This window comes from Erpetoichthys calabaricus, chromosome 6 (genome assembly GCF_900747795.2).
Source record: "Erpetoichthys calabaricus chromosome 6, fErpCal1.3, whole genome shotgun sequence".
In the NCBI taxonomy this organism is placed as follows: domain Eukaryota; kingdom Metazoa; phylum Chordata; class Cladistia; order Polypteriformes; family Polypteridae; genus Erpetoichthys; species Erpetoichthys calabaricus.
In genome coordinates, this window is record NC_041399.2 from 105,585,073 (window position 1) to 105,599,504 (window position 14,432).

The 14,432-nt window shown below is 37.4% G+C and overlaps 1 protein-coding gene across 2 annotated transcripts in view; it reads right to left on the minus strand.

Annotated features, from left to right (window-relative positions):
- rnf152 (ring finger protein 152) overlaps positions 1-14,432 on the minus strand; it is a 214,787-nt gene that overhangs the window by 116,570 nt on the left and 83,785 nt on the right. For both annotated transcript variants that reach the window (XM_051929369.1, XM_051929370.1), the window contains one exon: positions 7,387-7,485. The gene's annotated coding sequence lies outside the window, so the exon portion shown is untranslated. The remainder of the gene's footprint in view (positions 1-7,386; positions 7,486-14,432) is intronic.

The following is a 14,432-nucleotide window of genomic DNA, read 5'->3' on the forward strand; positions in this document are numbered from 1 at the left end:
GCCGGCGGTGCTTCGCATACTTAAAAGCCAAAAAGCCGTATTGATTTTTTTTTTGACTGCTTGCTTTGCACTCCTTTGAAAAGGAAGATATGTTTGCATTCTTTTAATTGTGAGACAGAACTGTCATCTCTGTCTTGTCATAGAGCACAGTTTAAACTTTTGAAAAAGAGACAAATGTTTGTTTGCAGTGTTTGAATAACGTTCCTGTCTCTCTAACAACCTCCTGTGTTTCTGCGCAAATCTGTGACCCAAGCATGACATTCTAAAAATAACCATATAAACATATGGTTTCTACTTCGCGGATTTTCCTATTTCGCGGGTGGCTCTGGAACGCAACCCCCGCGATGGAGGAGGGATTACTGTATATACATATCTACATATACACATGTACATATATATACACACACATACATAAACACACACATAAGACTTACTGAGTGAAACGGGCTTTCATTGACAATCATGTTACGTTATTTTTAAAATGTTTCCTTTTTTTTTCATAACCTCTTTAACACACTACTTCTCCGCTGCGAAGCGCGGGTATTTTGCTAGTATACATATATATATATATACACATATACACACATACATGCAGTTTTAATAACACAGAAATCAATATAAACATTAACATCATTATCATATGAGAATATGAAGTAATATATAAGAAGCACATTTCATATAAATATAAATTATTAAACAGTAAAATCTTCTTCTGTAATTTGCTACCGTGGCAATTTGTGTGTCTGTCCAGGATTTTAAATGACCTGTAGCTCGCAAACCGTTGCACCTATACACTTGAAATGTGGTACACATATAGTACGTCACGTCTACTATCCGCTTTATGGGTGATGATTGTTTTAGTCTTTTTATCTTTATTTTATTTTATTGTACAATCAAGTCCTATCTGCGCACAGCAGGGCAGCCGTGGGCGGATGTGTATGGTGTATTCACTCGATGTTATCGTGCATTGCGCTGTCAGTGGTATTTTGATAAAAGAATTTGAACAACATATAAGAAGCGTATAAATTATTAAACAGTAAAACATTAACATTTAAGAAGTAAAGTTACATTAAGTACTACTGCTGTGCCTTCGGGTATACCTCATTTTTTGTTTGCCCATTACATGCTTAAATGTATACATTTTTTGGTGCACCTACCCAAGAACACGCGACATATAACCGAGCGTGGGAGAAGCATGGATTTTTAAACACGCGTTGAGTTGATGTGCTGGTCTCCCTCGTGAAATAACTGGTAATGTTTGACTAAAATCTACAGCGAGTAAAACGACATTAGCTCCTATTTTTTTTTTTACGATCTCTGAGATGTTGCTTTTTTCGGTTGAAGGCTTCATAAGCTCTTTTATGTTGTATGGTGTACTTATCCCAAACCATCATCTTTGAATGTTGCAACACTTTCGCCTTGTATGTAGATCGGGGTAATTACATTCATTGCATTCCTAGTCTGAATCACAATGTGATTGTATGGGTGGTTACCTGGCACTGTAGGGTTGCCACCCGTCCTTTAAAATACGGAATCGTGCCGCGTTTGAGAATGAAATTGCGCGTCCCGTTTTGAATCAATACTGGAAGGGATTTATCCCGTATTTTTTTTTATCATTTTTTTTTTAAAGCAGCGTCTCATGCAAATCATCCCACACGCATTTTATGAAGATGCCTCCTTTCCTACTTTTGATTGGGTAATACTTGATGTCATCGTTAGTTTGATTGGTGTTTTTAACTGTCCAGTGAGTAGGGGCGTGTCTTTCAACGGAATGAAAAAAAGGCCCACCCGACGACCCACCCATTCCATTTTTATATATATAGATATATATATATATAGATATATAGATATAATATATACTATATATATATATAGATATATAATATATATATATATATATAGATATAATATATATATATATATATATATTTAGTATATATACACACACACACACATCTATCTCACTGTAGCCCCAAATGCTCCCATAATCAATTCCACAGTCTGGTATAACCTCCAAATTGTTCCACAAACACCAGGGACCTCATGTATAAAACGGTGCATACGCACAAAAATGTTACGTACGAACGTTTCCACGCTCAAATCGCGATGTATAAAACCTAAAACTTGGCGTAAAGCCATGCACATTTCCACGGTAGCTCCAACCCTGGCGTACGCAAGTTCTCCGCTCGGTTTTGCAGACTGGTGGCACCCAGCGTCAAAGCAGTGCTACTGTTCCTGTGTGGTTACCCATTTAATTTTATTTTATTTTTTAAGATCCACATCCCTGACGCGGCTTTATCATATACACTGAAACTAACTGCATATTGTTTATTAGTTTTAATGCATCTGATTGTAATTAACCTGTAACAATATGATGGTCCAGGGAATAGCCAAATACCATAGCTGCTTTAGCGTTGTTACTCTCATTGCACCTCCTTTTTCTTCTTTCAGCTGCTCCCGTTAGGAGTTGCCACAGTGGATCTTCTTTTTTCCATATTACTCTCACTGCACCACTCGGAGTATTTGTATCACTATATCTGAGTGGGGAATCACAGATCTACAGTAGAGAATTACCGGTATAGAGCATCAAGCACACGCTGCCTCAACCATGCTGCCTATTTGAAATGCTCTCACATGGCAAATGCTTCAAAGCCTTTCCTATACGGACATCACGGTTCAGAAACAGTTTCATCCCAAGAACTATAAACGCACTCAATCAGTCCATCAAGTGCTCCTTGTAGAACTGTTTGTACTTAAGTACAATTATCTCACTGTAAATTTGCGATACAGTTATAATATTGCACAACCTGAGCCACTTTATAAAGCGCGTATTTACATATGATGACAATATCATTTTTAAGATGAAATGCAGCAAAATATGTTTATTATACAGATAAAACTTTAACTTCATTTAAATAATCTATATTGTTAATAATTAAACGTGTGGACATAGTGTCGCTGCGCTAGCAAGGATCTGGAGCTCCGTTCACTGATTTTTCCTGCCTTGCGCTGTATTCTTGCTGGGTATGGTGCGAAAACTGAACGTATAGAATAATTAAACACGTACTAGAAAGATATTTCAATGTTACTTAAAAGTTTTGAAGAATCGGCGTTCTAAGCTTACAGATGGCTTAATGTCTAATACACAGCTGATTGTGTGGCGATTGGGTATTTGGAGAAATAAAAGTAAGGACAGGAATTGGGGGTTAGTACGTTTGAAGAGACAGTACTGTTACAATAAAGTATTTCATCGAAGGTCGCGCATTGGCGCAGCAAGCATCTTGCGTGAGACATGAACACTCACTGCACCACCGTGTTTCCCATGTTTAATAACATGCTTTAATTCCTATCATCATGAAAATTATATCACGTTTACATCTCAGTATTTTAATTATTCAGAGAGCTGTAATATTACGAATGTAATGGATTCTGTGTCCTGTCGGAGTAAGAGAAAGCCCGGAAGCACGTAGTGATTCACACACATAGAGCACATAGAAGATCAAATACAAAACAAAGCATTTAACATGCTACTTTAGTTACGATGGGATTTGAGAAACTAGTAAATTAAACGATTTTAAGATGAATCTTATGATGTTCTACTTTAATGACAAAATAAACTATGTGATTAAAGTGGAAATTTTGAGATTAAAGTTGACATTTCATGCTTTTTTCCCCCACTGTGTGCCTTTTTTTTTTTCTCTGTACCCTAATAAGCTTTCATATGACACTCGGACAGTGGGCTACGACTCGCCTTTTCACGGCGACTTTGATATGTGACAACTTCTTTTTTATTTCGGGCACTGTGCGACTTTGTGAACTTCAACTTTCGAGTTTCTCCGACACGCTATGTCACTCGATCAACTTCCTTTTGTTGATTATATCACTGTTTAAACCAACAAATAGTAAGTTTTTCCTCGCCTCCACTTGGTATTCGCTGCAATTCTTCTATTTCCCCCCGTGCATTTGCCATTGTCTTTTCACAGAAGGCTGGGCTTAAGGGCTATTTACATTGATTTGAATATTCAAAGAGGCGTAATTCTGGGAGGAGTTGGGGCGGGACAGCAGGTGCGTTACTTTTCACGCTGACCAGGATTTATGTAGTGGAAGAACGTGGAAGTTGGCGTACGCACAGATTTATGCATCTGGATTTTTTTGTGCGTAACCCCATTTCCCACTTTTGTCTGTACGCCATGTTATAGTGTGAATTCTACACACAGCGTTATACATGAGGCCCCAGGTTACAATTTTCTTTCGTGGCTCCACTAGATCCTGCAACGGTGAGCTGCTGTGGCTGGGACCCCAGGTCAGCTACCCAGCTTTGTACTGTAAGAGGGAAACCACAAGCCTATGTATTTTCTTCTGAGACAATGTGCCCTCAAGCAGTCAGAAGATGTTGCCTTTCCTACTTTTATTGAGTCCAACCCAAATCACTCCCAAGACTTCAAAGCTTCACAAGAAATTAATCATACTAATGATGCAGTTGCCCCCTGTAATTTCTTGCCCGCCAAGAACCCCACCCACACTATTCAGTATACTCTATGCATATCTATATATGCATGTCCAACTAAGATTTGCAGTGGCTTTACCTCTTCCTGGTACCTTTGTTGAATGTACCTATCCAGTATGCTGCATAAATTAGAAAAGGCAATGTATCTAGTAAACAAGGAACACATCTCTGGACTGAGCAGCTTGCCACTAAAAGTCCTTCAATCAAATGGAAGCAATTTTGTCCTGAATATCTAAATTAGATTGTCTGTTTAATAAAAAATGGTTCATGTCACATATATCACAAATTGGCACAAATTTTTCTGATAGCAAAGGTCAAGAATCTGTTGTCCACATTTAAAAGAGAAAGTGGTCAGAAATTAATTATGTTAAATATTTAACAAATTGCCCTCCAGTAATTATACAATGCAATATGATCAGACAGGTCTTATCAATGGTTGAATGGCATCTAAGAGGACTGTCTAATGACTGCATATTATAATAACAGTGTCTGGTGAGGCCGCTTCTGCGTGGTATTAGGTCTCAATCCAGACTCTCTTCCTGTGTAGTTCCTAGTCGGTGGAACGAGCTGCCCAGCTCCAACTGAACTGCCGATTCCCTCAATGTATTTAAGAAGCAATTGAAAACACGTATTGATGAATGATTTGTTGTTAAATTAAGTTTAATTACTGTATCGATTGTTAATCTATGACTGTAAATTTAATAGTTATTGCATCTTTTCACTTGTGGCAATCAACTTTTGTTACCTGCCCTACTACACTTGCTGAACAAACAGACAAGCCTACTGGTACTCAATTGTGTTGTCTTCTTCCGCCATGCATATAAATGTAATAAACTAAGACTTGAGTTTGGCAATGTTGACAGTGTCTTTAATTTTTTTTGGTTCCTAGTAATCCTAATTCCAACAAATTGGTCATTTGACCTCTTCCCTGTACAGTGGTGGCTGAACTGAAACCATTAGGAGCCAGATTTGCCATAAATTTGACTTTTTCACCAACCAAAAACCAAGCAGGCCTGTGTCTAAGGTTGTATAACCAAGTCTGTCTGGACTGGGTTGCCACAGTCATCTCAGTCACCTGATGTGTGAGGATATGAAGGTTAGAAGATGCTGGTGTAACAGTGTGTCAGATATGGAGGGATTATATACCAATTACCCTTTCATACAGACCATTAATCTGTCTGCCTATAGCAAACAATGCAAGGGTCTCACCTGTGACCTCATGTACCACTGTGTTCAATGCGAACTAGAGTATAGGCAGCCATTTCTTCCACTCCAGATGGTAACCTCCAATGAAGTATGCTATCATTGTCTTCAGGATCTAGTTCACCTGCTCAGGGCAGTTGAATAGGGGGTGGTATGCAGTTGTCTTCAGGTATAGCCCCCCCCCCAATGGTTTCCAGAGTTCTTCAGCCACTAAGCCGCTAAACTGCGGACCCCTGTCAGTGATCTTGTTCTTCAGGACCTGCAGCAATCTAATTCTTCAGGTTGTGACAAATCTTTTTTGTAATGGCATTTGATAGTGGGAACAGCCCCACCCACTAGGTTAAATACTACACAACCACCATCAGGAATGTGTTCCGGTCCTTATTATTGGACCATTAATTGGGACCATTTTTTTAACATTAAGTGCCACACTCTGGTATCCCCACAGCTCAACACCACTCAACTTCCTCTACTAAGTCGTGCATGTTTGTGGGTTCACACTGAGGTGCGAGCTTAGGGAACTCCATCTGCAGCACAACAACCAATAAGGACACCTTTTCTAATTCCTTCCATACCCCCATTATGGGGGGTCAATTCCTTTAATCCAATTTCTGAACTTACTGTATTGAATGCAATTGGCTGCGTAGATGCCACTAAGCCAACTGTTAATGTCTTTGGGTTACAGCACTGCGCACACACACACAAAAAAAAAAATACAAGTAAAGAATGTGTCAATTCTACACAGCTGTAGATGCCTGGGAACTGAACCCTGGTTTCCAGAGCTATAGAACCTCTATGATGCCTAAATATATTCCATTCATGCTAATAAACATTTGAAATATATGAAAATGAGACAAAGCTCATTTCTTTCCCTTTTATATTTCTTTGCCCTCTAACAGCCACATAAAATTGTTCTGTGCCAAAATAAAAATTTTCAATGAGCTGTTTAGGAACATTAAATTTCCCTTTGTTCATTTATTTAGCATCAATATTGTTAACCCTGGTTGGGAACAGAGAACTTTGAAGCAAAATACCAAGGGAGCCAAGTATAGCACATATAGCTTTTTGTTACTGAACATCACACCTTAGCATAATAAACAGAAGACAAGGTCATCTTAAGGTAAGTTTTATGGTTATCACTTATCCAGTGGACAGACAGCATGCTTTAATTTAACTCTGAACAGTAGCTACCTCAGTCATTTCCATTCACACACTGAAGTGTGTGCACATAAGCTCTCCACTGGCACTGCAAAATAATTTAAGCTGGATCATTATAGTCTCCTTGTTTCTATGGCAACCAAACATGCACCGAAGAAGACAGTAAAAACTTCAGGTCTGCAATCAGTCCTACAGGGTCATTATTATTGAAATAATATGAAGAATCTATACTGGAGAAAAAAATCAAGTTTAGGCTACTTTAACCATAATTTGCATATCTAGATTATAAGCAAAATCCTAAACACAAGGCAAAGTGGAGCTGCTCTATAAAAATTGCAAATAAATACAATAAATGAACTGAAAAGCATTTTGTGTCTTAAACCAACAAAATATTTTGCAAATATAAATATATAAAATAACACATTACATGCATGTATATTAATATCATGTGATATTTTTTTCTTAATGTCACTTGTAGCTAAATTCAAAAGTGTAGAGAATATAAAAATGAAACTTACCTCAACTACATTTACATTTCTTTGAATGGCTTCCAGGATCCACTCCCAAATATAAAACTCTTACAAGTCCCACCTATTTACAGCATTAGGGCAGCAAACCTACAGAGATAAAAGTACATATATAATTACACAAATACAAGACTTGCAACTCTTTATAATTTGAAAATCCACAGCAACCCAGGCAAAGTTCATATTATAGGTTTCAGCTGTCACCCTGAAACAAAACAGTTTAAAAAAAATGAATGGTTATTCTTCAGAACAGTGTGAATTCAAGGCTATAGTAATGTATATTAGCACTCTTTACAGGCTTTTGTAAAGTAGTAGTATCAAGGTGAACAAATGCTACAAATAAAATTTTTATAAACAGTGTGAAATATAAAACACTATAAATAAAACATATTAAATGCTTGAATGTTGTGCTTGGTACTCAACTGTCTGCTTTCTATGCTCATTTATTTTTTAAGTCTAAGTTGAAGGATAACTGTTTTGCTTACAAGAAAATTAAAAATCTAACAATTACATAAATGTGAATGTAGTTTGTCTTAGACACAAAAGACATGCAGGAATATTCACTGATCAGCAATCTGAAGCTACTTTTGTGTATTACAGGGTCATATAAAGCTACAAGCAACACTGACAGCATCAGATGCAGAGACCAGCACTGTATGGAATGCTAAGCCATGCTAAGTATGCTGCATTCATAGGGACAAATTGGGCTGGATCAGTTATCCTAATATGCATATCTTTGAGATGTAGAAGGAAACTGAAGTTTCCAAAACAAAACAAAAAGTATGCAAATATGGCAGAATGGCCAAACATTGAACATGATGGGTCCGAATTAGAATCCAAGTCCTTAAAGATTTGAGGTAGCAATGCAAACTATTTCACCACTGCACCACCCAACAGAAACATTTCATCAGTACTAGTTTTTCCCTTTTTAGAGCTGTAGCATATTCAAACTGCATCAAGGACAAGGCAGGGAACCATTGCTCAGCCCATGAGTTGCTGGTTAACAGCAAAGAGAACAGTGAAATTAGTAATGCTCTGATTGATTGGCTGCTGATATAAATCGGCTGATTTTCACTACAAAAAGACTTTATCAGTGATCAGTAAATTATCAGGTTACAAATGATGTTTTTTTTCAGCATCCGCTTTTCTAAGCTTTACTGCATTTTTTTAGTGCTCCTTTATGCAAGGTATCATGAAAGTTGAGTGTGGCCAAGTCTTTTGCTTCCTCTAAACAGACAGCAGTAAAGCAGACTACCAGAGAAAGACAGAAGACTGGAATATTAGTTTTTACAGTGAGGAAAGTGAAGTAATAAACTAAGAAAAAGGAATCTGAGGAGTCATCCTGTGTAATTAGACAAATGGCAAGAAAAGCTGCTTTATTGAATTTAGACCTTTTTATTTTATCCTTGAATTTGAAATAGTTGCTTAATAAACAATAGGCTTGTTAGCTTAAATTTGACCTATTTTTCTTGTAAATGTGCTAAGCATGTTCCACCGCTGCCCCAGGAGAACAACTAAACCCCGGGTTAACGCACGATTACAAAAAGGTAAGCATATTTACTGTTATATAGTAAGCATAAGTCAACACTGTAACCTGCCTAGATATAGCATGTCAACATACAAACACAAGTGTAAAGACATTTTGTTTTGTCTTGTCTCATTACTTCATATGACAGACAGGTAACAAGTAAACAAAGTGGTATTTTCACATCTCAAACTTAAACATGAAACAAAATAACAGTTTTTACTTTATTAGTTTTTTAACATAAGACGATAAAAAGAGGGCCATCATCATCTAACAGTGACAGTAACACAAAGAGAAACAAAATCTTTTTAAAAGGCACTATTTTTTTTTTTTAAATTGGCATTATAGAAATTCCATAACCATTTGGGGCTTCTAAATACAAACAAAAAGCATATTTTACTGCCCATTACTGTATTTCCTTTATCTGAAACTCAGCGCTTTTTCCATCTGCTCTGGACATACATTCAGTGTGCGCAGGCAGTAATTGCTTTAGCACGGGTGGGCTTGTCAGAGAGCAATGACCTGAAGCCTTGCCATGTAGCTGGTTGCTTATCACTAATCAAAAAGTCATGTTACATTTTTAAGATTTCTCCAGCTTACTTGAAATCCTGTACAGCGAGTGTCTATTTAGAAAAACACTTGCAACCAAATGGCCAATTTTTCTTAACACACACGATCACATTCCTGGACTGTGAAGAATGCTCTGTATGCTGGCAGAACAGAATACGCTGTATGTGCACTAATGTGACATTGAAAGAGATAAGTTAAAAGCAGAACAGTGGAAACGTGAATAACTAATAATGAAAAACTATACAACACAGAATGATGATTTAACTCTGTTACTTTAGATACCTTAAGGCAGGAACAAAAATGTTACCAAATATATCAAAAACTAGCATATGGTCTACATAGTTGAAATGCACATTTTAAAAGAATATGCCTTTTGGAGTGGAGAAAAAGAGTAAGAGTATATGCATATCCAATTTAATTTTTAATAGCACTATTTATACATAGCAATTGATCCCCCATGACTTATAAAAATTATCTAGTTTTCTGTTTTAAATAAGAACTGGCTTGTTTACTCAGTAATATGTGAGAAATTATTATTCTCACAGATACACACATCAAGCTTAATCTATTTCTATACTTCCCTTAATTAAAAAAGAATTACCAAGAATGTGAGCTAGCATTAAAGATGTGTCTTTGGCTTTGCATATACAGTTTGATTAAAAAAAATGAACACTTTAAAAATGTACTACCCAGTTACTATAGATCACAGTTCATAGAACACGTAAATATCACTAAATTGTAGAGTTATCCTTAACTTTTTCTAGATTTTGCAATACATTAGGGAATACATTGTGGCTGTCGTGTCAGTCATTAATGGTGATGTGCTTCAGAGAGTATCAGGTCAATTTGACTAGAGGATCCACATGTGACATAAGGAGCACATATAGAGCATTTCTAAGAAAATTGAAAAAAACAAAAAAAACAGAGGGCATACTTTTACAAGTTGGTTCAGACTACAGTACATGTTTATATAATGCGTATTTACTGCGGAATACATTTCTGAAGAAAAAAAAAAAATCACACTTTTACAACCTTGAATAGGATATTCCTTCTTCAATGTTTGAGATTTATGATATCACATGTAATTATTTAAATCACATATTTTAACCTTCTGGCTCCATTATAAGGAGTGGCATTGAGCCTCATCCTGCTTGGACTGGCAAGGTAGGAACTAACTGCTAGGATGCTAGTTGTAGCAATTCATGTTTAGCAGTTTTGTAGTAGCTTGTGCAATGTTTGGTTAGTTCCTATGGTCTGTGAATGTAATCCTTTTTTAAATGCACATATTTTGTTACTTAGATGGTAATAGAAACATACATTGTAATTGTAACAAGCTCAGGCAGGTTAAATGGTTTTAGAAACATTTGTAGAATTCTGGGAGGATGTAGGGACTTTCTAAGGTTAAAAACTATATGAAAAAGCATGTATTCTTTCCAATTCTGGAAAAATATATAAATCCATTCATTTTGTAAACCTCATCCTGTGCCAGGTTGCAGGGAAGCTAGAATGGATCCTATCCCAGCAAGCATAAGGTGCAAGGCAGGAACAAATACAGTATGTATGTCAGTTTTAAATATGCCATTGCCTGACTGGTTGACTGTAACTCTTTAGACTTGAATTTAGAGATGAAACCCTAATGAATTCCGAATCATCCAAAGAGATGCATCACGAAACAACTGAAAATAACTTCTTTCTATAAATCTTTCATAATATACCATGCCATACCTTTGTCAAACCCACCTAATCTTATTCAGAGTAGTGCAGTGCTCAAGTCTACTCCAGCAGCCCTCGGTACAAATTAGGAACAGAACTCAATACGGTGTCTGTTCATAACAAGGTCCACTCCCACACAAACTTGTACTTGGTATATATTAGACTTGCCAATTAACCTAACTTGAATATTTTAACTTTATCTGCCTGTATTTGGGAATGTGAGAGGAACCATATAGACAAAGGGAAAATGCCGGACTCAAACCATGCTACCCAGGCATCTTACAGTTGTACTTATTTATCATACTTATTTATAATCCACGTAAAAACAATATACATGAACATTTTTGAAGTGTTCTAGTTTCTGAAGAAGGCAAGGTTATATCATATAAGATACTGCTGCTAACTTAGAAGAACTGGCAGACACAGTAACATATGTGTCTCCACCAAGTCCAATAGTAAACGATGATTCACTGCAAAACTCAAGCAGCTGCATTAAGCTAAGGATGTTGCCTATAGAAGTGGGGTTAGAACACTGTTTAAAGACAGGCAAGGAACACACAGACAAAAAAAAAATCAGATTGGCTAAAAAGAGTTACGCTGAAAAGCTGAAAATCAGTTTTTAGCCAATGACATTGTATAAGTGTGGAAAGGACTACAAAATATTACATATTATGGGAAACCATCCCCTCATATTGCAGTAAATCACCAGCTGGCTGATTAACTGAAAGCTTTTTACTAAAGGTTTGAGAAGCCCCAGAATACAACGGACATTATCTCCAGCCCTCTCAGTGTACAGACTTATGACTCCCCTACACACACACACACACACTCACTCCCCCACTTAACCTGCATTAAATATCTCAGAAGAGGATGTGTCGACTCTTCAAAGGACAACACAATAACAAAGCAACAGGTCTGACTGGGGTCTCACCCTCCCGCATAAAAGTCTGTGCTGATCAACTGGCCCTTGTCTTTACTCATATCCTCAACAAATCATTAGTGTTGTGTGAACATCCCTTATGCTTAAACCAAGCCACAATCACACCAGTACCCAAAAAAATCATTATGAATGACTACTTGCCTGTTGATCTGACATCTGTAGCCATGAAGACCTTTGATATACTGGCGTTAGCTCACTTGAAGGACATCACAGCTCCCTTGTTGGACATCCTTTAGTTTACTTACCAAGAGAACTGGTCAGTAGATGATGCAGTCAACATGGGTCTGCTTACATCCTGCAACAATCTTGACAATCCAGGGACATATTAAAGGATTCTGTTTGGACTTCACCTCTGCATTCAACACAATAATCCCAGAACTACTCAACTCAAAACCTAGCCAGCTTTCCATCCCTGCCTCTACCTGTCAATGGATCGCCAATTTCCTAACCAATAGGAAACAGCAGGTGAAACTCACATCTAGCTATCGTACGATGAACATGGGCACCATCCCGGGATGTGTGCTCTCTTCGCTGCTCTTCTCCCTCTACACTAATGACTGTACCTCTAAGGTCCCCTCTGTCAAACTTTGCAAATATGCGGACAACACAACCATCACTGGGCTCATTAGGAATGGTTATGAATCTGCATACAGGCGAGTGGTTGAGCAGCTGGCCCTTTGGTGTAGTCATAACAATCTGGAGTTAAACACTCTCAAAACTGTGGAGATGACGGTGGATTTTAGGAGAGGTCCCACAATATAATCCCCTTTCTCCATATTTAACACTGCTGTGAAAGTTGTGGAAACCTTCACGTTTCTGAGATCTATAATATCCAGGGACTTGAAAAGGGAGACCAATGTAGAATTCATTATAAAAAGGGCACAACAGCAAATGTACTTCCTGAAACACCAAAGGAAGTTCCACCTTACGCAGGAACTGCTGATTCAATTTTACAACACAGCAGTCATTGCGTCTGTTCTCAGCTCATCCATAACATTGTGGTTCAGATCAGTGACTAAACATGATGAAAACAGGTTACATTGAATAGTCAGGTCTGCCAAAAATATTATTGGTGCCAGTGTGCCCACCTGTATTATTCCAGAGTCATGAACTGGGCTAAGAAAATCAATACCAACCCCTCACATCCAGGCCACAACCTTTTTGAACTTCTTCCACTGGCCAGGCGGTATATTTATATACACCAAAACAAACACATACAAGAACATTTTTTTCACACAAGCCATCAAGCTCACATTTCATCCCCCCAGGCTTCCCAGGGTCCTGCAGTGCTGTTCACATATTGTTAACACTAGTTGTTTTTTTCCCTCAGTGTTTATTTCAGCATTTCTTACATTGTGTTGTTCTCTGCACTTTGTATGCATATACAGTACATCATATATTTTCATTCTCTGTCTTGTGGGTTTTTTTATTTTACTAATTTTTCTGATATAAAAAAGTAGCCCACTCTTGTATGGACTTTATAGATACTAGAGTCCCAATGTAAAGAAAAACTTTAAACGTTTACTAAAAATGTCCTCTTTGAAGTAGCAATGGTTTTGATTTAAGATAACATGGCTTCTGTATTTCTGAGGCATTTTGGTGACAACAGCAAACGGGAAATTATATATTTTTATCACTAATTTGTGTTATTATTTTCTTGAGATATGGATATCTTTGTTGCTCACTTCTCTGCTTGCATCAGCTGCTGCAGGTGGAGTAATGACTCAGAACATTAAAAAGGCAGAACATGCAGTGTAGCAGTTTGTAGCGCCATGAACCAATTGGTGATTTTTTTAATGCATGATAAGTTGCCCTTGGTGATAATATGGTAATAAAAGAGTAAAAAGTCACTAACACTCACTAATACCAATCAATCTGTAAATACACAGAGAGAACATGCAGAATCCATCTCAATCCTGGCACTGTGATGCAGGAATGACACTCCCACTCTACCTAGGCTAAAACATCTTTACTAAAAACTTCATCCATAATTAAACCCAAGTGAATTGGCGTTGCTAATTTGACACTAGTCTGAGTATATGTATGTGCATTGCATTCAACTTGAGAAGGAATGGTACCAACACCAGATGTTGTTCCTGCCTTCCATCCAATGCTTACTGGGATATACTGGAATATGCTTCAGCTGCCCCGCGACCCTGCCCTGGATAAGAGGGTTAAGAAGATGGATAAATTATTTTTACCATTTATTGTTGTGCCTATAGTAGAAAAAAATCTACGAATAGATTAACAGATGGAAGATATTGAGGATAACAGTTATGATGATGAGGT